Consider the following 21,958-nt stretch of genomic DNA (forward strand, 5'->3'; position numbering starts at 1 on the left):
TCAGAAAATTCAGGCAGTCAAGGAATGGGCTAGGCCCATATTAGTGATGGAGATCCGTAGTTTTGTGGGCCTGGCTAGCTACTATTGTCGGTTTGTGAAAGGGTTTGCTTCTATTGCTTCTCATATGACCCATTTGACTCATAATGAGGTATCGTTTCAGTGGTCCGACGAGTGTGAGGAGAGCTTCCAAAAGCTTAAAATATTTTTGATTACTGCACCGATTCTGGCATTCCCTGTTGAGGGCAAGGATTTTGTTGTTTAGTGTGATGCTTCACATTCTGGTTAGGGTGCTATTTTGATGTAGGAAAATAAGGTAATTTCTTATGCTTCTCTGCAGTTGAAGGTGCATGAGAAGAACTATGCTACTCATGATCTAGAGTTGGTAGTGGTGATGTTTGCATTAAAAATCTGGAGGCACTACTTCTATGGTGTCCATTGTGAAGTGTACACAGACCATTGCAGTTTACAGTATGTGTTCACTCAGAAAGATCTGAACTCTAGACAGCGGAGGTGGATGGAACTGTTGAAGGACTATGACATCACCATTTTGTAGCACCCTGGTAAGGCTAATATGGTAGCTGATGCATTAAGTCGGAAGTCGGCTAGTATGGGAAGTACGACTCGTTTAATTTCTTCTGAGCGTCCGTTGGCTAGAGAGGTGCAGACTTTGGCTAACCATTTTATGAGACTGGACATCTCTAACACAGGCAAGGTGTTGGCTTGTGTTGAGGCTCGGTCATCATTTTTTAGCAGATTAAGGCTAAGCAGTTTGAAGATACTAAGCTAGGTAAAATAAGAGATAAGGTGTTGCGTGGTGAGGCCAAGGAGGCCGTGATTGATGAGGAGGGCGTGCTGCGAATTAAAGGCGAGTGTGTGTGCCACGTGTGGGCGACTTGATTAAGACCATTCTGACAGAGGCTCATAGTTCAAGGTATTCTATCCACCCTGGTGTCACTAAGATGTATCGTGATTTGAGGCAACATTACTGGTGGACTAGGATAAAGCGAGATATTGTAGAGTTCGTTGCGCAGTGCCTAAATTGCCAATAGGTGAAGTATGAACATCAGAAACCTAGGGGTATATTGCAGAGAATGCCCATTCCTGAATGGAAGTGGGAAAGAATAGCCATGAACTTCATAGTGGGTCTTCCGAAGACGTTAGGGAAGTTTGACTCCATCTGGGTTATTGTTGATAGGTTGACTAAGTCTGCCTACTTGATTCCGGTGAAGATAACTTATGGCGCAGAGAAGTTGGCTAAAGTTTACATTCGGAAGGTACTTAACTCCACGTGGTTCCTATCTCCATCATGTCCGACAGGGGAATCACGTTCACATCCAGGTTTTGGGAGTGTTTGCATGATGAGTTGGGTACGAGGTTAGATCCTAGCGCAGCCTTTCATCCTCAGACTGACGGGCAGTCTGAGCAGACTATTTAGGTTCTGGAGGATATGCTTCGTACATTTGTGATAGATTTTGGTGGGCATTGGGATCAGTTCTTGCCCTTAGCCAAATTTTCTTACAATAAGAGCTATCACTCGAGTATTGATATGGCTCCATTTGAGGCGTTGTATGGGAGGAGGTGTAGGTCTCTGATTGGATGGTTCGATGCGTTTGAGGTGAGGTCGTGGGGCACTGACCTTCTGAGAGAGTCCGTAGAGAAGGTCAAGGTGATTCAAGCCAAATTGTTGGCAGCGCAGAATAGGCAGAAAGAGTATGCGGACCGCAAGGTCCGAGATCTTGAGTTTGAGGAAGGAGAGCAAGTGCTATTGAAGGTCTCACCCATGAAGGGTGTGATGAGGTTTGGAAAGAAGAGCAAGCTTAGCCCGAGGTTCATTAGTCCGTTTGAGATTCTCAAACGTGTGGGGGAGAAGGCTTACAAGTTGGCTTTACCTCTGGGTTTATCAGGCGTTCATCCAGTATTCCATTGTCGATGTTGAAGAGGTACCACGGTGATGGTTCATATATCATCCATTGGGATTTGGTGTCGTTAGATGAAAATCTGTCGTATGAGGAAGAGCCCATTGCTATCTTAGATAGAGATGTCCGCAAGTTGAGGTCCAAGGAAATAGCCTTCGTGAAAGTTCAGTGGAAGAATTGACCAGTGGAAGAAGCTACTTGGAAAACAGAGTCGGATATGCGTAGCAAAATACCCTTAGCTTTTCGCCGAGATAGGTAACTCCTCCCTAGATTCTTGTCCTTATCCGTTCGAGGATGAACGGTGTCTTAATTGGTATCTGGTATAACGACCTTTCTGGTCGTTATGGGAATTTAGGACTCCATCGGGAATTTCAAGGCCACGGGTGGATTCGTAGGGCGTCTTTTTGTATGTATGCATGTTCTGTGTTGTGTTTTTGAGGCCTTGGATGAAATGTGGGGTGATAGGGGGAAAACTGGACAGAAAATCGAGCTACTGCCTAGAATGCACCGCTGTGACAGTGGGAGTACCGCTATAGCGGTACCGTCGTAGCGGGAGTGGTCCGTTATTTTCCCTTGGGGCCGCTGTGGCGGGCCTTTGCCCGCTACTGAGGCTGCTATAGCGGGGTAACGACCGTTATAGCAGTGAGCCGATTTATCTTGGGACCGCTATAGTGGTGGCTTGGCCACTATAGCGGGACCACTGTAGCGGCTTAGTGACCGCCGCAGCGGTGGACGGGAATGCAGAATCCGTGTTTTAATGCCTTAGTTTTATATTTTCATTTATAACACACCAACACACTTTCCAACAAGCACCTAGAGAGGATTTTCAAGCTAGGGCAAGTTAACTTAGAGAGGTAAGTCTCTTTGCTTTCCATTCTAAGATTTCATTCCCTTCGTTATTGTAAATCATCTTCATGGGCCTTTAATGGTGAAAGTGAAAGAGGAACCCTAGAATAAACCTTCTAAACTTTATGGGTTGGGATTATTAACGTGTATTTATCATTTTAATGGATTGATTAGTTGCTATTTGTCATAAATTGAACAATTATAATAGTAAACTAAGTGATTGAGACCTAGGGTTCTATAAAAATGGGGTGTTTACCATAAAACCTGCCTGTAATGGGAATGTTTGATAGAATGTGGTAGAAATTGATGGTTTATGAATATTAGGGGCTTTGATAGGTTGTTATCATCTAGAGAATCACCCACCCTTAGAATGGGGAGAGGGAAGGGTATTTCTTGCCTTGGTATTTGCGAATTGAGCAATGTGACTTATTAAGCCTTCTATTTTTAGACCGCGAACGTATTGAGGCATTGAGGAAAGGAAAGGCTGTAGCAGAGTGACAGGCATTGTTCCGGCTCTACTTTGAGTTAGACTTTGGTTAGTTGAATGTATGTTTGTTATTTCATTAGGAGAAAGCATGTCCAGTATTCATTACATGATATTGTGTGGTAAAGCTCCTATGTACTTGTGATTGAATATTGTGTAGACTTCATGCCATTATTCCTGTGTGATTTATTCTGCCGTGGATGTATTGTAATGAGAAGTTAATATAGTCTTCTCGAGGGTATTGTGACATGAAATGATGAGGTGAATATGGATATTAAGAAGGTAAGAAACATTGTTCTGTAAAATGGTATGACAAGGCACACATGTGGCCTAGATTATGGACTCGTGGTCCGAGGATAGTTTCGAAAACGAGACGTTTATTTTCATATCCAGCGTCCGAGGTTCGTTCCGGAGCGGAGGTTGTGCTCGGGTCCGAGGAGTGTTCCGGAAAGAGTGGTACATGGACACCATGGGTCCCTTGCAGGTCATGACTACTGAGCTATGACATTAGATAGCATGTGTGTACAGCGAGTGGGGTTATAATGGTAAATTTATTTCCATTGTGGTTGACGTGTTTCTGATTCTTGGCAATTTGGTGATTCGTTGTGGTTGTCCGTGGTTGACTTGTTGTGATGTATTAATATTCGTGTATGATTGACTAGTTTGTTTATTCTATTGATTTCATAAGATATGCATGATACTAATCTTAGTCGACCTATGGTGCTTACCGGTACATAGTGTTTGTACTGATACTACCTTGTTGCATTCTTTGAGTGCAGATTTTGATATAGAGACCGCTACTCGTCCTCACATCTAGCGTGGAGGATAATTGCTGACAGATTTTGGGGTGAGCTTCTTCTCATGCCAGACCGCCCGAAGATCTTCTACTTATGATGTTTTTTCTTATCCTGGACATTATGGATATTTATTAGGCAGATTTCAGTTTCTTAGACATGTTTTGGCTTAGAGTCCTGTACGATGACTTTCGAATTTTAGGGATTGTAATAGTTAGAACTTCCGCACTTACTACAATATTTATGGCATGATTTACTTGTTCTTTTTTTGTTAAATGAGTACTAAGTGTTTAGCTTGATTAATATAAAACCAGATTAGTTGGATAGGTGTTTGTATATTGGTTCGCCCACTAGGATTTAGATGGGTGCCAGTCTTAGCGGGTTGGGTCATGACAGGCTTAAAAATGTCATTCATCAAATCCATAAAAGCAGCTTGGGCATTAGTAAGCCCGAAGGACATAACCAGAAACTCATAATGCCCATACTTGGTGTGGAAAGGTATCTTAGGAATATCCCCTATCCAAATTTTCAACTGATGATAACCCGATCTCAAATCAATTTCGAAAACACATAAGCCCCCTGAAGTTGATCAAATAAATCATCAATAAGAGGGATGGGATATTTATTTCGGATGGTGACTTTATTTAACTGGAGGTAATAAATGCACATTCTCATAGTCCCATTTTTTTCACAAACAGAACAGGAGCACCCCGCGGGGAGACACTCGGACGGATGAAACCCTTACTAAGAAGATTCTAAAGTTGTTCCTTTGATTCTCTCAATTGTGCTGGTGCCATTCGATATGGCGAGATAGATATAGGGCGGGTCCCTGTCTCTTAGTCAATGTAGAAATCGATGTCACGGTCAGGTGGCATGCTTGGCAAGTTTGCGGGAAACACATCCACAAACTCACGTACCATAGAAACTGACTCAAGAGATGGACCGTCAACACTGGTATCACGGATATGTGCCAAATAAGCCAAGCACCCCCTATCCACTAATTTCTTTGCATGAATAAAGGAAATGATTTTTGTCGGGGAGCCTTCCACTCAAGTGTAGGCACCCCGGGCACAGCTAAGGTGACTGACTGTCTTGGCATGACAGTCCAGAATTGCATGAAAGGAGCTAGACAACTCATACCCAGGATGACATCAAAATCTACCATGTCTAAAATCACTAAGTCAACCCAGGTGCCATACCCCATAAGTATGATAGTACAAGATCGAAAGACTCTATCTGCAACCACAGAGTCTCCAATTGGAGTAGATACGTGTATAGGGGCATCAAGTAAATCACAGACCATATCAAGACCCATAGAGAAATATGTAGCCATATAAGAAGATATAGAAACCGGGTCAAACAATACAGAAGCCGTCCGGTGACATACTAAGATGTTACTTGTAATAACTGCATCTGAGCCCTCAGGCTCTATCCTGCCAGGAAAGGCATAACAATGAACCTGTCTGCCAGTAGCCTGCAAACCATTGCAATCAACCTGCCCTGCCTGAGCTCCACATCTGCCTAGCTGATGTCCACCTCTATCAGACTGAAACCCACCTCTATTAGGCAGGTTGCCGCCTCTATCGGTCATGTGACCGCCATTCCCAGACTGAGCCCAGTTACCCTCATAAGATCCTCCCCCTCTACCTGATGCTGGAGCTCTGGGAGCCAGAAATTGAGTACCCTGGCCACATTTCCTAAGTCTGGGATAATTTCTCTAGAAAGTCCCCGTATCACCACACTCGAAGCATCCGCGGTCTAGCATCGGACGATGAACAGAAATGGACGAAGCCGAATAACCACTGTACTCTGGAGCTCTGGTCTGCGAACCCCCTGGCTGACTGGATTAGTGCTAACTGGCCCCTGAGAGGCCTCCAACCGAAGCCTATATGGCTGACTGAATAAGGCATCCCGAAAAGACCAGGGAACTCTGGCCCTTAGAGAAAGAGCCACTGAAACGACCACCCTTTTGGGCCTTCTTCTCTGCGTACCGATTATAATCGTCCTGCCTCACACCCTCGACGGTCCTAGCATGATCCACCACTTCCTGAAAGGAAGCATCTGTTGCTGCAAGTGGAAGAGCTGACAACTGAAGAGCAGCGTTCAACGCTTTCACGAATCTCCTAACCATCTCCTCCTCAGTAGGCAAAAGCTGGAGGGCATAGCGAGATAACTAGTGGAACTGAGCCTCATAAGCGGCCAGAGACAAATTACCCTGCTCAATGTTACTGAACTCATCATGCCTGCGATCCTCAAAGTACAAGGAACATACTTGTCTAAAACCACCTGATAGAAGTCCATGTCAACGGAGGTGATCCCGCTGGTCTGCACTCTACAAAACCCCTCTACCGTAACTTGGCATCACCCTAGAGCTGGAAGGTCAAAAACTCCACACCATACTTCTCTACTGTCACCATCTTATGGAGCCTCTCATGACAGTCCATAATGAACTCATAAGCATCCTCAACCTCAGTGTCGAAGAACTCTGGAGGTTTCATCTTAGTGAACCTCCAAAACAAATCATGCTCTTCCCCGGTCAACACCGAACCTCCCATTGGTCTAGGAAATACCTCTAATCCTAAAGCCTCATCCAAACGAGAAGCCACAATTGCAGCATGCTGTAACCCTAGAGCACCAACTCCGCCAGGAGCTGGATCACCCACTCTGGCACCTGGAACAGCTGGTAACACACCTGCATCTATCAACCCATTCTACAGGTTCAACACTCGAACCATCACATCTGACAACACTAGAGAAGCTATAATATCTGGCTGAGTTGGTGCTGCTGCAAACTCTACTGCCTCATCTGGAATCACCTGAGGCTCAGGGGACTCAGTGCGTTCCTGACCAGCCGCAAGAGCCCCGCCCCTGACTGGTGCTGCTGCTCCCCTGCCTCTCCCATGACCATAGACTCTGGCCTGGCCTCCACCACAAACTGCGGCCCCAACGGTCTGACCTCCATCTCAAGCTGCGACCCCAGCGACTTCGCAGGTACCTCATTAGTTGCTGCTGCCGCACGAGTCCTCACCATCTGTGAGAGAATAGAAAGAAAAGTAAGATACCAAGTTGAACCATCAAGATACAAATTGGAATCAAGTAGCACGAAAGAAAGAAAGAATTTGAATTTTCCTAGTGTCTCATAGCCTCTCGAAGATAAGTACAGATGTTTCCGTACCGATCCGCATGACTTTACTAGACATGTACTTGTATAACGAGATCGACGAACCAGGGGCTCTGATACTAACTTTGTCACGACCCAAGTAGCCGTGAGTGGCACCCACACTAACCCCCTCATGGGCGAACCATCTACTTAGCCAACCATCCCAACGATTACCAATTACTTAGCCACTTTTAGACATATCCAGAATTTAACAAAAGTAACAATCATACAAAACGTCTAGTCATGCCATAAATAAATAACGAATGCGGAAGTCTAATTATTACAACCCCAAAATCCGAAAGTCTTCGTACAAGGACTCTAAAACAATAACTGTCTAAAGAATGAACTACTGTCTGAAATAAACATAAATGTCTGCAATGAAATAGACATCCAAAATGAGAAAGATCTTCAAGCGGCCTGGCATGGATAGGAGCTCACCCTCAAATCTGTCGGAAACTGGCCTCACGCTAAATATGAGGTCTGGTAGACGTCTCTGGATCACAATCTACACTCAAAGAATGCATCAAGGTAGTATCAGTACAAATACTATGTACCGATAGATATCATAGGCCGACAAAGATTAGTATCATGCATAAAATCACAAAATCAACAGAATAGATAAATAGGGACAACAACACGTAACCATATGAATCTATCAATAAGAATCATCATAAATCGAAATACGATAAGCCCACACAAACAGTAATCAATAAAAGTAACTCAACCGGTGTCACTACCAACACAACTATAACTCCAAAAATATCTCAACTCTATCAAATATTCGTACACACATGCTAAATAGTATTGTTTGCCTAGATAGCCATGACTTGCAGGAGACCCACGGTGTCCATGTACCACTCGCTTTGGAACTAACCTCATATCACAAGCCCATAACTAGGCCACATCCTCACCCCTTGTCAAATGTGAACAAGGGATTACTCTCACAACTAAAATTAAATTATGTATTTTAACTCCTTCTTTGCCAAATCGTTCCACAATCAATAAGGAATGTGAACAATCAATAAATCAATATCAAGGAACACAAGTCACCAGTCACAAGTCATATAATACTCAAGAATCAATTCATCAATAGCATGAATAAGGGATTACTCTTAAGTCAACAACAAGAGTATTCATTAACTCCTTCTTTATCATATCTTTATAGTTAATCACATAATCAATCATCCAATATCAAATAAAGGGATTTTTAACCACACTTTATGTCTGAAGCTCTAATCATGCTACTCCTATCAATTTCATAATATATAAAATCAACTAATCAAAGTCTAACTCAAGTAGACCGTAACCTACCTCAAAGCCGAACTAGAACAATGCAATTACTCCCCAATAGCTTTCCCCTTTTGCAACGGTTCAGAACGTTCAAAGTCTAGCAATCATAACGTTAAGTGAGTAACGGGTCATCTACTCAACAAACAACAATTGGGGAAGAGAACCAACCACTTCTACCCTTTTTCAAAAGGGTGAACTATCACTAAGCGTGAATTCATACTAATATTAATCCCAATAATCATATTCTATCCATTCATGGGTTTTCTAATCAATTCAACTCTTTTACAAGCAGTTTTTATGCTAAAGTGACCATCTTTATGAAACCCTAAGTCTTAATACATCATTCTCATCATTTAATAATTAAATTCTTATTCTAGGAAGTGATAATCTATACTCCTAGATGATCAAACAACAATAAAATTGATAACCCATCAATTATTCAAGGATTTGCAATTTCTAGGGTTCTAACCTTTCATTCACCATTAGAGAACCTTTAACTAATCATGGAACCTAACAATATGATGGAATGAACAAAGTGAAGTATTGAGACTTACCTTTCAAGAGCACTTTAGCCCTAGCCTTAGAATTTCGCCACAAGAGTTCTTGGAAACTTTTTTGGAGTTGTGTGGAGAAAGGGTACGGAATAAAGAATATAAAACACGGATTCTACCTCTAGTCGACCGCTGCAGCGGTCAATGTCTCGCTGCAGCGGTCTCGCTATAGTAGGAAACCTCCAGCTATGGCAGACCTCATTTAATCCCTGGCTCCCCACGGTGGCGAGCCTAGACTCGCTACAGCGGTCCATTTTGACCAGTAGCTCGGGTTTTCCACCAATTTTCACCCAAAAATTTCAACACCAATCCGAGGCCCTACAGGCGCAAACAAAACATGCACACATACACAAAACCACACTACGGACTCAACCGCAGCCTCGAAATTCCCAACGGAGGCCTAGTTTTCTAAGTCACCTCCCCCCCCCCCCCCCCCCCCCCCATAACAACCTAGCGGGTCGTTACCTCTTGATTAATTGTTGACCTTGAATAAAAAATTCAAACAGCGTAAAATTAATTTATTCTAAAGAAATTTCTATAAAACATAATCATAAACTAACTTGTTCTAGTAATTATTATTTTTTAAAAGGGCAGACTGATCAAACTAAAATTTTCTTTGTTAATAATAAATAAATAAAAATAATTGTTACAAATATATTAAATTTCTGGAGGTAAGCGTAATATTGCAAATCACAGGAGAAGTTAGTGTTACAAAATCAAATCTGGAGAGAGGTATTTGAAATTATCCTTTGATTGTTTAATAATGGAAATTTTTTAGATGATAAAATTCTTTGCTATTCCAAAACTATCCTTTTGAGTTAGTTTTTGGAGTCAAAAATTTTAATGGTTTTCATAAATTATTCAGTTTTTTAAAACTAAACATATTTAAGCATTTTTCAATTTTGTTATTTCGTTTCTAATTAAAAAAAACGCCTCTACAGTCATCTGTGTCCGGCTAAGTACGCGCCACAAAATCAACATTTTGATTTATCGCTCTATAAAGATAAAGATGATGTGTAAGGTTCATACTATTCTATACATAATTCTTAATATGGTGGTCCCTTGGAATCTTGGAGCATACTTCATAAAATATTCTGGCATGACATTTATTTAATGATTTGAAAAAAAGTCTCAATTAATCATCGTTTGTTATAAATATCCCAAATTAGTGGATATCCATTAAGTTAGAAATATCTCAAAATATCCCAAAATATCTCAAAATATCCCATGTCCTGTTGCTTCTATAAATAGGATGCACAGATGCAATGTTGAAAGAGCAGAAGTAATATAATCTGATATCTCTCTACATATTCTCTCTACATATTTCTTCTGTGTATTTACTTCATAGTTTTTATTTTATAACACGTTATCAGCACGAGTCTCAACCATCTTGAGCAAATACTTTGAAAGCCTCGAAGTTGCTGAAGGCCTTATGCCAATATTCTACTGGAAGGTTAGTTCGCAAATATGAATTGATTAAATGAGTTTATATCCGTGAACATCAGAAGTGGTAATATTTTTACGGGCTTATTGTGTTTATGATTGAAGATATGTTAGAGAAAAATTCTTCACATTATATGTATGCCTCGATTTGCTCCTGAAGTAGCAATATATTAAAAGAGGCTATAAGCTATCACGATTTGATATGCTTAAGGCGCGTTCAGATAATTATGTTTTATTCCTGAAGAATTAAAACTTTTGATAAATGTTATAAATATAGATTCATTCCCTGAAGTGAATGTGATAATATGTAGTAAAGCCTATAAATATAAACATGCATTTGATTATGAAAATATCATGATCCATCTCCAGAAGAGGTAGAATAATTGAGAAGAAATATTCTGAATATTATATGTTTTATTCCCGAAGTGGTAAAACTTGAAACTTTATTCCCGAAGTGGTAAACTTGAAACTTTACTCCCGAAGCAGTAAAACTGTGAAACTTTACTCCTGAAGCAGAAAGAATTACCAAAATATCTGAGAAATACTCTGAAGCAATGTTTTCTTGTGTTTGAGCAAAATAACGAGCTATTGATGAGCGTCGTATTTCAAGCACATTTAAATAATCAGGTTTCATTCCCCGAAGTGAATGAACAAATACCGCAACTTATCTCCTGGAGGGATAAAATACAAGGAATGTAGATGTTATATTCTGGTGGTATGAAATTCAGACATTGCTATATGTACCTGTCGTACGTCGAAACATATTTCTAAGGCAAAAGGAAGTAGAGTAGAATGCTTTCTCCTATAACCACATTAATACATTATGGTTAGTTGTTATTGATTTCCTTGAAGGAAATAACAATTAATATATTTCTTTATGAAGGATTTGATTATTATGTGTTTGAGCTTAGATACAAAATACTCAGTTAATCATGAATCTCCCTGAAGGAGATGTTTGAAATATTGAAGTTTAGAATTCAATGTTTATTTCGTGACACCAGTAGTGTCGAAATTTGCTTTAATGGTACCAGAAGTATTTAAGAAATATTTGGTAATAGAAATTAATGATCAAAGGCTCTAGAAGAGCTAATTATTTATTTACAAGTATCATGACACTAGCAGTGTCCAAATAATATATGATTATGGTGAACAAATTGATGTCTCTCGAAGAGCTTATATATGATAGTACCATTCATCTCAAATCATAATTATTTCGATCGAAAAATAAATTATAGTAAACCTGAAGTTTACTAGCGAGAAAAATGGTCATCATATTGAGACTACAGATGATTGGAAGATTGAATATCTCCAACTTATTACGGGTAGGGTCACGTGTGTAAAGCGTTACCCGAGCATGATGAGATCGCATGTCACAATAAACCAGAAGTTTTGACATAAAATTTCATGCAAGTAAACCAGAAGTTTATTAAAAGAAATAGTACTCGTCATAGTAACTTGAAGTTTACGGGTACAGATAATTTTATCAGTTGACAAGACCATTTTGATCGTCCTGATTTAAATCTGATGTGCTAATTGAGTATTAAAAAACATATTGAAGAACTAGAAGATTTGTCACGACCCAACCCCGTAGGCCGTGACTAGTGCCCGATCTGGGCACCCGAACCCATCTATCAAATATTATCTCAAATTCTATCAACCCATCCTAGTATATGGCGGAAGCCGACAAGGCTTTATTTCAAATTTAGGTAATTTCCAGAAAAATTTCGGCAGAGTTTCCTTTATTTTACTGACTATCCAATATACCCTGCACCCAGAAAATACCAACAAAAGCCACACAGGGCTAACCAAGCAATATATAAACATATGCGGACCGGCCGCCTCGGCGTATAGGATCGCCCAAACAACATATGCGGATCGGCCGCCTCGGCGTATGGGATCGCCCAAACGACATGTACATACATCCATACAGAAAGACCCTAACCCACAAACATGTCCACAGACCTCTAAACAGACCGACAGAATCATATGACGGGACAGGGCCCCCGCCGTACCCATGAACGAATATATACAAATGCACTAATAAAAATATATATACCAAAAGTATAAGCTCCGGAAAGAGAGGAGCACTCCGAATAGCAGAAAGGGTGTCCTAAACAGGTGGATCACCAGGCTGTGCGTCTGTACCTGCGGGCATGAAACGCAGCCCCCGGAGAAGGGGGTCAGTACGAAATATGTACTGAGTATGCAAAACAGAAGGTACAGAAATAAATCTGAATAATAATCGAATCAGATATATAGAAAATAATACATATCAAAATGTTTATTTCCAAAGTATAAATTATGCATAGGGCACTGGAAAATGTGGTCGCCCGCCTGTCGATGGCGCCACAACACAGCATAACACCAGAAAGTTTCAAATCTCCGAATCCCCGTCACACATCACAACACAGCATAACGCCAAACATAAGTGGAACCCGGCCCTCGAGCGAGGAGCACGGTGAACCATAAACACAGCATAACACCGGAATGTATCAAAAAGCGCACGACAACAGAACCGGCCCGGGAACCGGCGAACGATATCATAGTAGGCACGAGCGGAGTAGTGAGGAATCATATGCATAAAATCATTATTATAAATCCGAAGGATAAGTAAAATAGTCATATTCGAAATCGGAGTAATAATTATCACTTTTTGATTCAAAGTTGTCGAATTTACATAAAGGGTGTCGTGGGACCCACGGACGAGTATAGACCCGAACTGAGCCCGCCTATGAAAAACATACCCATTATACATCAAGCAAACTCCTATAAAAATTATTGGAGCGATCCGAGCCTCTATGCGAAAAATATGGCATTCAGAGATTACAAAATTTCTTAAAGTGAACATTTTCTATGCGAATTTCGGAAAGCGATTATTTCAAATACATCATGGTTCATATTTCATAAAAACATACATAAGAGTGTCAAAGAATATATATATGGATCATAACATGCTCGGATCTCGAATTTGGAATTCCCTTAAAGCTCTAATCTAGCCTATGTGAAACTAAGGCATGCCAAAAGAAGGAAGGTTGCTTTACATACCTCTTACGCACTTCCAAAATAGCCAATCTAAAGTAAATTTCCAATCTACGCCTCGGGCTCCCCAAGGTCTACAAATACGCCAACGAATACCAAACATTAGTTAAGGACACTTGAGCCATTCTTTCCAACTAATCATTAAATTCTACAGAAAATTCGGCAGCACTTCCCCTATAAATAGGTCATCCCGAGAATTTATCTCGCTCAAAATCAACAACAACCACAATAACCAACCTAGCAACATCAATAATCAATTCGAAAGGCAAAACAACATTAATAGCTCTCTTTTACATCTTTCAACAACTTTCCAAATATTCGTTTCAACGGCTTACTTTCAAGCCACAATATCGTTCGTACATTCGATTATTAACCCAAATCCATACTAACAACATTAGAGGACTTCTAAACCATTCACATAATTTTTTTCCAACAATCCAAAAATTTTCCCAAAGCTGGCCGAAACCAGTCCCCTAAACTGTGAGCAGCCCTCTCGTTGCTTTCCTTATTTTTAAGTCATGTTTTGTATCACAATCCACAATATAACGATATGATTTTCATAAAATATACAATTTACGTCAAACGCACAACTAGCCTCAAAACAGCCCCCTACACGGCTTCAACACAACTACGACAACTTCATGATTTTTTTTTATCCATTTATCCACACCACAACACATTCAATTTACTCCCAATACATGTACAAGAAGATTAAGCATGATTCCATCTAAACCTATCACTCACGGCTCACTTCAACTTCAACAACAACAATCCAATACCGACATGCAAAAAAAATTATATGCATTCAATTCATCATCTATACATGTTCATAATGTATCCAAACTCATTATAAATGTAAAAGAAATAACCAATTCTTACCTTGAATACTTGGCTCCAATTTGTGTCTTAAATTCTTATACTTATTCTTGCTTCTCCACCTCCCTCTCCTTGTCTTCTCCTTAGAATTTTATTAAATCACAAAACTGATTTTTTTTTTCTCCACTCTAGCCGTGACCTCCTTCTCTTTCAACTCTTCTTTTTCTTGGTTTGTTTAGTTCTTGAAAGCTGATTTTTCAACAAGTGGAGTTGGAAAGTGTCATTTGCACTATGCCTTATTTTATATATTATTCCTCATATTGCTACACGTATTCCCTCTTTTGAGGACTCACTTTTGCACCTTGTTTCTTTAATTTTCAGATTTGATTCCCCCCTTTTTTTTTCTTTTTTTTTTTATTCGGGTGGGGCCCACATGGCCCCTTAGGCTTAATTAATTAATGAAGTGATTAAATTTTAATCCCACTTAATAATCTAATCATAGTTAATTTACCCCTAATCTCCAATAATATCTTTATACCAATAAAATTTATAAACAATTTATGTTTTAATTAAAACTAAAAAAAATTAAAGATTTCTATTTCGTGTCGGAAAATAATTCCGCCTTTAACTTGATTCGACTTGCTTGCGAATAATTTGACGTATAAATATACGGGGTATAACATTCTCCCCCCCTTTAGAACATTCGTCCTCGAATGTTACATTAGTCTTATAGGGTCTCACAACATTCCGGGTTAGTTTCCTTTTGAGTAGCATATATCAATTTCTTACCAATCAATGTAACGAATTTAGAAATTCAAATCACCTGTAAACACACCTGGTGGTGCCTCCTGGTCCTGTCGGCTGGCCAACGCATATATGCGGTTCGAAGGACTGCTAGAACCTGAAGCGCCGCCACGGCCTCGACCGCGACCCGCCTGTACCGGCATACCTCGTCCCGCAGGGCGCATGGCTGAGGGAGTAGAAGATGAACCCGCGGCTGATCCCGTCGGCTGAACTGTACTACCAGAACCACTTGCCATTGGACAATCACGCATCATATGGCCCTGACGGCCGCAAGAAAAACAGGCTCCCGTAGCTCGGTAGCACTCTCCTGGATGAGATCTCCCACAATACGAACACCGAGGCATAGGTGGCCTCGCCTGGCTGGAACCTCGGCTCACCTGTGAACCTGGAACCCTGGAGCTCTGGCCTGCTCCTAAGTATCTGGCACTATCAAATCCCTCTCCGGTAGACTGCGGGGGCGCACTCTGCCCTGGCTGAGAAGACTGTCTAACATACTGTTGAGGCTGCCCGCCTTGAGGCTCCCCAGAATACCCAGCGGACCTGGCCCTCTTGGGCGGCCTCCTGTCTCGATCTCTACCAGCATAATCGGCTCTATGTCGGTCCTCCATACCCAGAGCATAAGCCTGTAGTCGGGCAATATCCATGTCTGTCTGCAATGCCACCGCCATACAGCCATCAATCAAGTAGCGGTCTAACCCCATCACGTATCTGTACATCCGATCGGCCATATCTGCTACTATGGCAGGTGCGTACCGGGCCAGAGAATCAAACTCCATATTATACTCACGAACACTCCGACCCCTCTGCTGCAGATGTAAAAATCGGTCAACCCGCGCCCGCCGTAACTCTGGGGGCAAAAAGTGGCGGGTAAAAGCAGCCACGAACTCGTCCCAAGTAGCTGGGGAAGCACCCTCACCCCTAGATAGCTCCCAGGACTCATACCAGTGAGCAGCGACATCCCGTAGTCTATGCGAAGCCAACTCAACAGACTCAGTCTCTGAAGCCCTGACCAAATCTAGTGAGCGCCGCATCCCCCGAATAAAGTCATGGGGGTCCTCATCGGGCTTAGACCCGTAAAACTCTGGAGGGCCACATAATAGAAACTCTCGAACCCTCAGGCTGTCACGCCTATCGTCATCATCATCATCTCTCCGCCCGCGTCTGCGAGCCTGTCCCGCTACCAGAGTGGTCAATAACTGCACAGCCTCTCTCAGTGTCCTGTCCTCCGCCCCTGGCTGAGGAGCTGGAGGCGCGGGAGCTGAAGCCTCTGGAGCTAATGGAGAAGCTGCTCCAGACTCCTCTGACGATGAAGACGTAGCAGAGTCGGCTGGCCGGGACGTAATATCACGCATCATCTGAGCAAGGGTCCGAGTACCCTTCTGAGCCCGGCTGGTCTCTCCTACTACGCCCTTTTTCTTCTGGGCGGCCGTCGCCTTTTTCGGAGGCATCACTGAAAGAAAAACAACAACAGATCAAAACAGAATCATCCTAATACCACAGTTCTATCGCACGATCTAAGATCAGAAGAAAAGACAACATCCTAAATGTCCTGTAGCCTCCTGTTTATAGATGTGGTGCACAACACACCGATAAACAAGACTCTACTAGACACGATCTGTGGACACTCCGAGGACAAACCGCTCTGATACCACTTCTGTCACGACCCAACCCCGTAGGCCGTGACTAGTGCCCGATCTGGGCACCCGAACCCATCTATCAAATATTATCTCAAATTCTATCAACCCATCCTAGTATATGGCGGAAGCCGACAAGGCTTTATTTCAAATTTAGGTAATTTCCAGAAAAATTTCGGCAGAGTTTCCTTTATTTTACGGACTATCCAATATACCTTGCACCCAGAAAATACCAACAAAAGCCACACAGGGCTAACCAAGCAATATATAAACATATGCGGACCGGCCGCCTCGGCGTATAGGATCGCCCAAACAACATATGCGGACCGGCCGCCTCGGCGTATGGGATCGCCCAAACGACATGTACATACATCCATACAGAAAGACCCTAACCCACAAACATGTCCACAGACCTCTAAACAAACCGACAGAATCATATGACGGGACAGGGCCCCCGCCGTACCCATGAACGAATATATACAAATGCACTAATAAAAATATATATACCAAAAGTATAAGCTCCGGAAAGAGAGGAGCACTCCGAATAGCAGAAAGGGTGTCCTAAACAGGTGGATCACCAGGCTGTGCGTCTGTACCTGCGGGCATGAAACGCAGCCCCCGGAGAAGGGGGTCAGTACGAAATATGTACTGAGTATGCAAAACAGAAGGTACAGAAATAAATCTGAATAATAATCGAATCAGATATATAGAAAATAATACATATCAAAATGTTTATTTCCAAAGTATAAATTATGCATAGGGCACTGGAAAATGTGGTCGCCCGCCTGTCGATGGCGCCACAACACAGCATAACACCAGAAAGTTTCAAATCTCCGAATCCCCGTCACACATCACAACACAGCATAACGCCAAACATAAGTGGAACCCGGCCCTCGAGCGAGGAGCACGGTGAACCATAAACACAGCATAACACCGGAATGTATCAAAAAGCGCACGACAACAGAACCGGCCCGGGAACCGGCGAACGATATCATAGTAGGCACGAGCGGAGTAGTGAGGAATCATATGCATAAAATCATTATTATAAATCCGAAGGATAAGTAAAATAGTCATATTCGAAATCGGAGTAATAATTATCACTTTTTGATTCAAAGTTGTCGAATTTACATAAAGGGTGTCGTGGGACCCACGGACGAGTATAGACCCGAACTGAGCCCGCCTATGAAAAACATACCCATTATACATCAAGCAAACTCCTATAAAAATTATTGGAGCGATCCGAGCCTCTATGCGAAAAATATGGCATTCAGAGATTACAAAATTTCTTAAAGTGAACATTTTCTATGCGAATTTCGGAAAGCGATTACTTCAAATACATCATGGTTCATATTTCATAAAAACATACATAAGAGTGTCAAAGAATATATATATGAATCATAACATGCTCGGATCTCGAATTTGGAATTCCCTTAAAGCTCTAATCTAGCCTATGTGAAACTAAGGCATGCCAAAAGAAGGAAGGTTGCTTTACATACCTCTTACGCACTTCCAAAATAGCCAATCTAAAGTAAATTTCCAATCTACGCCTCGGGCTCCCCAAGGTCTACAAATACGCCAACGAATACCAAACATTAGTTAAGGACACTTGAGCCATTCTTTCCAACTAATCATTAAATTCTACAGAAAATTCGGCAGCACTTCCCCTATAAATAGGCCATCCCGAGAATTTATCTCGCTCAAAATCAACAACAACCACAATAACCAACCTAGCAACATCAATAATCAATTCGAAAGGCAAAACAACATTAATAGCTCTCTTTTACATCTTTCAACAACTTTCCAAATATTCGTTTCAACGGCTTACTTTCAAGCCACAATATCGTTCGTACATTCGATTATTAACCCAAATCCATACTAACAACATTAGAGGACTTCTAAACCATTCACATAATTTTTTTCCAACAATCCAAAAATTTTCCCAAAGCTGGCCGAAACCAGTCCCCTAAACTGTGAGCAGCCCTCTCGTTGCTTTCCTTATTTTTAAGTCATGTTTTGTATCACAATCCACAATATAACGATATGATTTTCATAAAATATACAATTTACGTCAAACGCACAACTAGCCTCAAAACAGCCCCCTACACGGCTTCAACACAACTACGACAACTTCATGATTTTTGTTTATCCATTTATCCACACCACAACACATTCAATTTACTCCCAATACATGTACAAGAAGATTAAGCATGATTCCATCTAAACCTATCACTCACGGCTCACTTCAACTTCAACAACAACAATCCAATACCGACATGCAAAAAAAATTATATACATTCAATTCATCATCTATACATGTTCATAATGTATCCAAACTCATTATAAATGTAAAAGAAATAACCAATTCTTACCTTGAATACTTGGCTCCAATTTGTGTCTTAAATTCTTATACTTATTCTTGCTTCTCCACCTCCCTCTCCTTGTCTTCTCCTTAGAATTTTATTAAATCACAAAACTGATTTTTTTTTTCTCCACTCTAGCCGTGACCTCCTTCTCTTTCAACTCTTCTTTTTCTTGGTTTGTTTAGTTCTTGAAAGCTGATTTTTCAACAAGTGGAGTTGGAAAGTGTCATTTGTACTATGCCTTATTTTATATATTATTCCTCATATTGCTACACGTATTCCCTCTTTTGAGGACTCACTTTTGCACCTTGTTTCTTTAATTTTCAGATTTGATTCCCCCCTTTTTTTTTCTTTTTTTTTTATTCGGGTGGGGCCCACATGGCCCCTTAGGCTTAATTAATTAATGAAGTGATTAAATTTTAATCCCACTTAATAATCTAATCATAGTTAATTTACCCCTAATCTCCAATAATATCTTTATACCAATAAAATTTATAAACAATTTATGTTTTAATTAAAATTAAAAAAAATTAAAGATTTCTATTTCGTGTCCGAAAATAATTCCGCCTTTAACTTGATTCGACTTGCTTGCGAATAATTTGACGTATAAATATACGGGGTATAACAAGATTCTTCAAGAATTTGTTTGTGTTGCTTGTTCTCATGATAAGTTGATTACACCAGCTAATGTTGGGACTGAATCCCCAGAATTCTGAAAAATATAAAAGGTGAATGTGGGCCCCTTCACCTGCAATGTGATGTCTTAAATAGATGCATCTATTTAAGACAGTCACATGTATGTTTATTGTCAACTGGCAGTTTGACATTTACAAAGTTGCTTGCTCAAAATAATTGAGTTGGAAGCACAATTTTCAGAATATGTAATCAAGACAATCATCTTGATAATGCCGGTTTATATCTAAGTTGGTTTGGCATTGGATGCCTCTATAATACAGCTAAACCATTGCTTATGAGAATAGAGTTTCAGATGTTGGTCTGAGATATGATATATTGCATACAACAACACTTGTATGCTTCAAATCAATAAATTTTGATAAATTCTCCCCTCATATTTGGTTCAGGGTCAGGAACTAGATATTTCCATCTTTTAGCATTTGATGTGCGGTACATGATTAATGGATATACCATGATGCACATAGATGGATTTTTCCAAAGAAAATGGGGACATATGTCACTAAAATAAGGGGGAGAGAATAAGCAGCTAAGAAATATGTTGTGAATTATCATCAGTATGATCCTCAGATAATTCAAGTCAAATGCTGGAAGCATTTGCTGACCCAACTATTTCATATTTCATCTGCAAAATGATCTTAATGTCCCTGAAGGACAAAGTCTACAGCGTGCATGGAGCATGGTAGACCAATCGGTTCCAAATATAATAATCCTTGAAAAAGGGAGGAGCAAATGATCATAATAAGGAGGCAATGTGCTCTTGAAGAGCTGCGACATAACACTTCATAAACCTTATAGGAGGTTCAGGTACCTGAAAATAATGAAGTGATGAGATCTCAGTAAGTTATGTCGAATTGCGAACCGATACAACATGATATCTTGTCGACAATATACAATATAGCGCGCAATATTGTATAAGGTTGTGAGGATTTGATTTCTACGTCTCTTAAAGCATGTTGACGTAGAATAATTACCAAGTAAAATGATCCATCTTGGTAAACGTAATGTTTTTTGGGCCAGCAGTCCAAACAACAGAAGATGTCACATTATTCATACTGATGGATGCTGTCACGGCCTATGTGGCTTACTTGATGAAATTTATATGAAAATTCCCGAAGGATATAAAATGCCTGAAGCATTTGGTTTAAAGTCTCGGGAAATGTATTCAATCAGATTACAAAGATCATTATATGGTTTAAAACAATAAGGGTGTGTGTGGTATAATCGCCTAAGTGAGTACTTGATAAATGAAGGATATATAAATGATGCCATTTGTCCATGTGTTTTTATTAAGAAAACAAAATCAGGGTTCATTATACTTGTTGTTTATGTTGATGACATAAACCTCATTGGAACTCCAGAAGAGCTCCAAAAGGCGATTGAATATTTGAAGAAAGAATTTGAGATGAAAGATCTCGGAAAGACAAAACTCTGTCTTGGTCTGCAAAATTGAACATTTCGCAAAAGGGATCTTTATACATCAATCTGCCTATACTGAGAAAGTTTTAAATCGGTTTTACATGGATAATGCGCATCCTTTAAATACTCCTATGGTTGTTCGCTCACTTGAAGTGAGCAAAGATCCGTTCCGACCTCAGGAAGAAAACGAAGAGCTACTTGGTCCTGAAGTACCATATCTTAGTGCAATAGGTGCACTTATGTATCTTGCTAATGCTACAAGACCTGACATAGCATTTTCTGTTAATTTGCTAGCAAGATATAGCTCTTCTCCTACACGGAGGCATTGGAACGGGATTAAGCATATATTGCGATATCTGAAGGGAACTAGCGATATGGGTCTGTTTTATACTAACAAAGGTAGTACAGATCTTGTTGGTTATGCAGATGTAGGTTATTTATCTGATCCACATAAAGCTCGATCTCAAACGGGCTATCTGTTTACATGCGGAGGTACTGCTATATCATGGCGATCGACCAAGCAGTCCATTGTTGCTACTTCTTCAAATCATGCTGAGATAATCGCTATTCATGAAGCAAGTAGAGAATGTGTGTGGTTGACGTCACTGATACATTTCATCAGAGAAAGATGTGGCTTGAAGTGTGATACAAAAATACCCACAATATTATATGAAGATAATGCTGCATGCATAGCTCAATTAAAATGAGG

The 21,958-nt window shown here is 40.6% G+C and overlaps 1 long non-coding RNA gene across 1 annotated transcript; it reads right to left on the reverse strand.

Moving 5' to 3' along the window:
- Positions 1 to 12,415: 12,415 nt before the first annotated feature.
- Positions 12,416 to 13,669, reverse strand: LOC132633983 (uncharacterized). The gene is made up of 2 exons (XR_009579985.1): positions 13,530 to 13,669; positions 12,416 to 12,629 (listed from the first exon to the last, which is right to left on the reverse strand). It is a non-coding gene; the product is annotated as an uncharacterized LOC132633983 (long non-coding RNA).
- Positions 13,670 to 21,958: the final 8,289 nt, after the last annotated feature.

The sequence above is a fragment of the Lycium barbarum genome, chromosome 3 (genome assembly GCF_019175385.1).
Source record: "Lycium barbarum isolate Lr01 chromosome 3, ASM1917538v2, whole genome shotgun sequence".
NCBI classification, from domain to species: Eukaryota; Viridiplantae; Streptophyta; class Magnoliopsida; order Solanales; family Solanaceae; genus Lycium; species Lycium barbarum.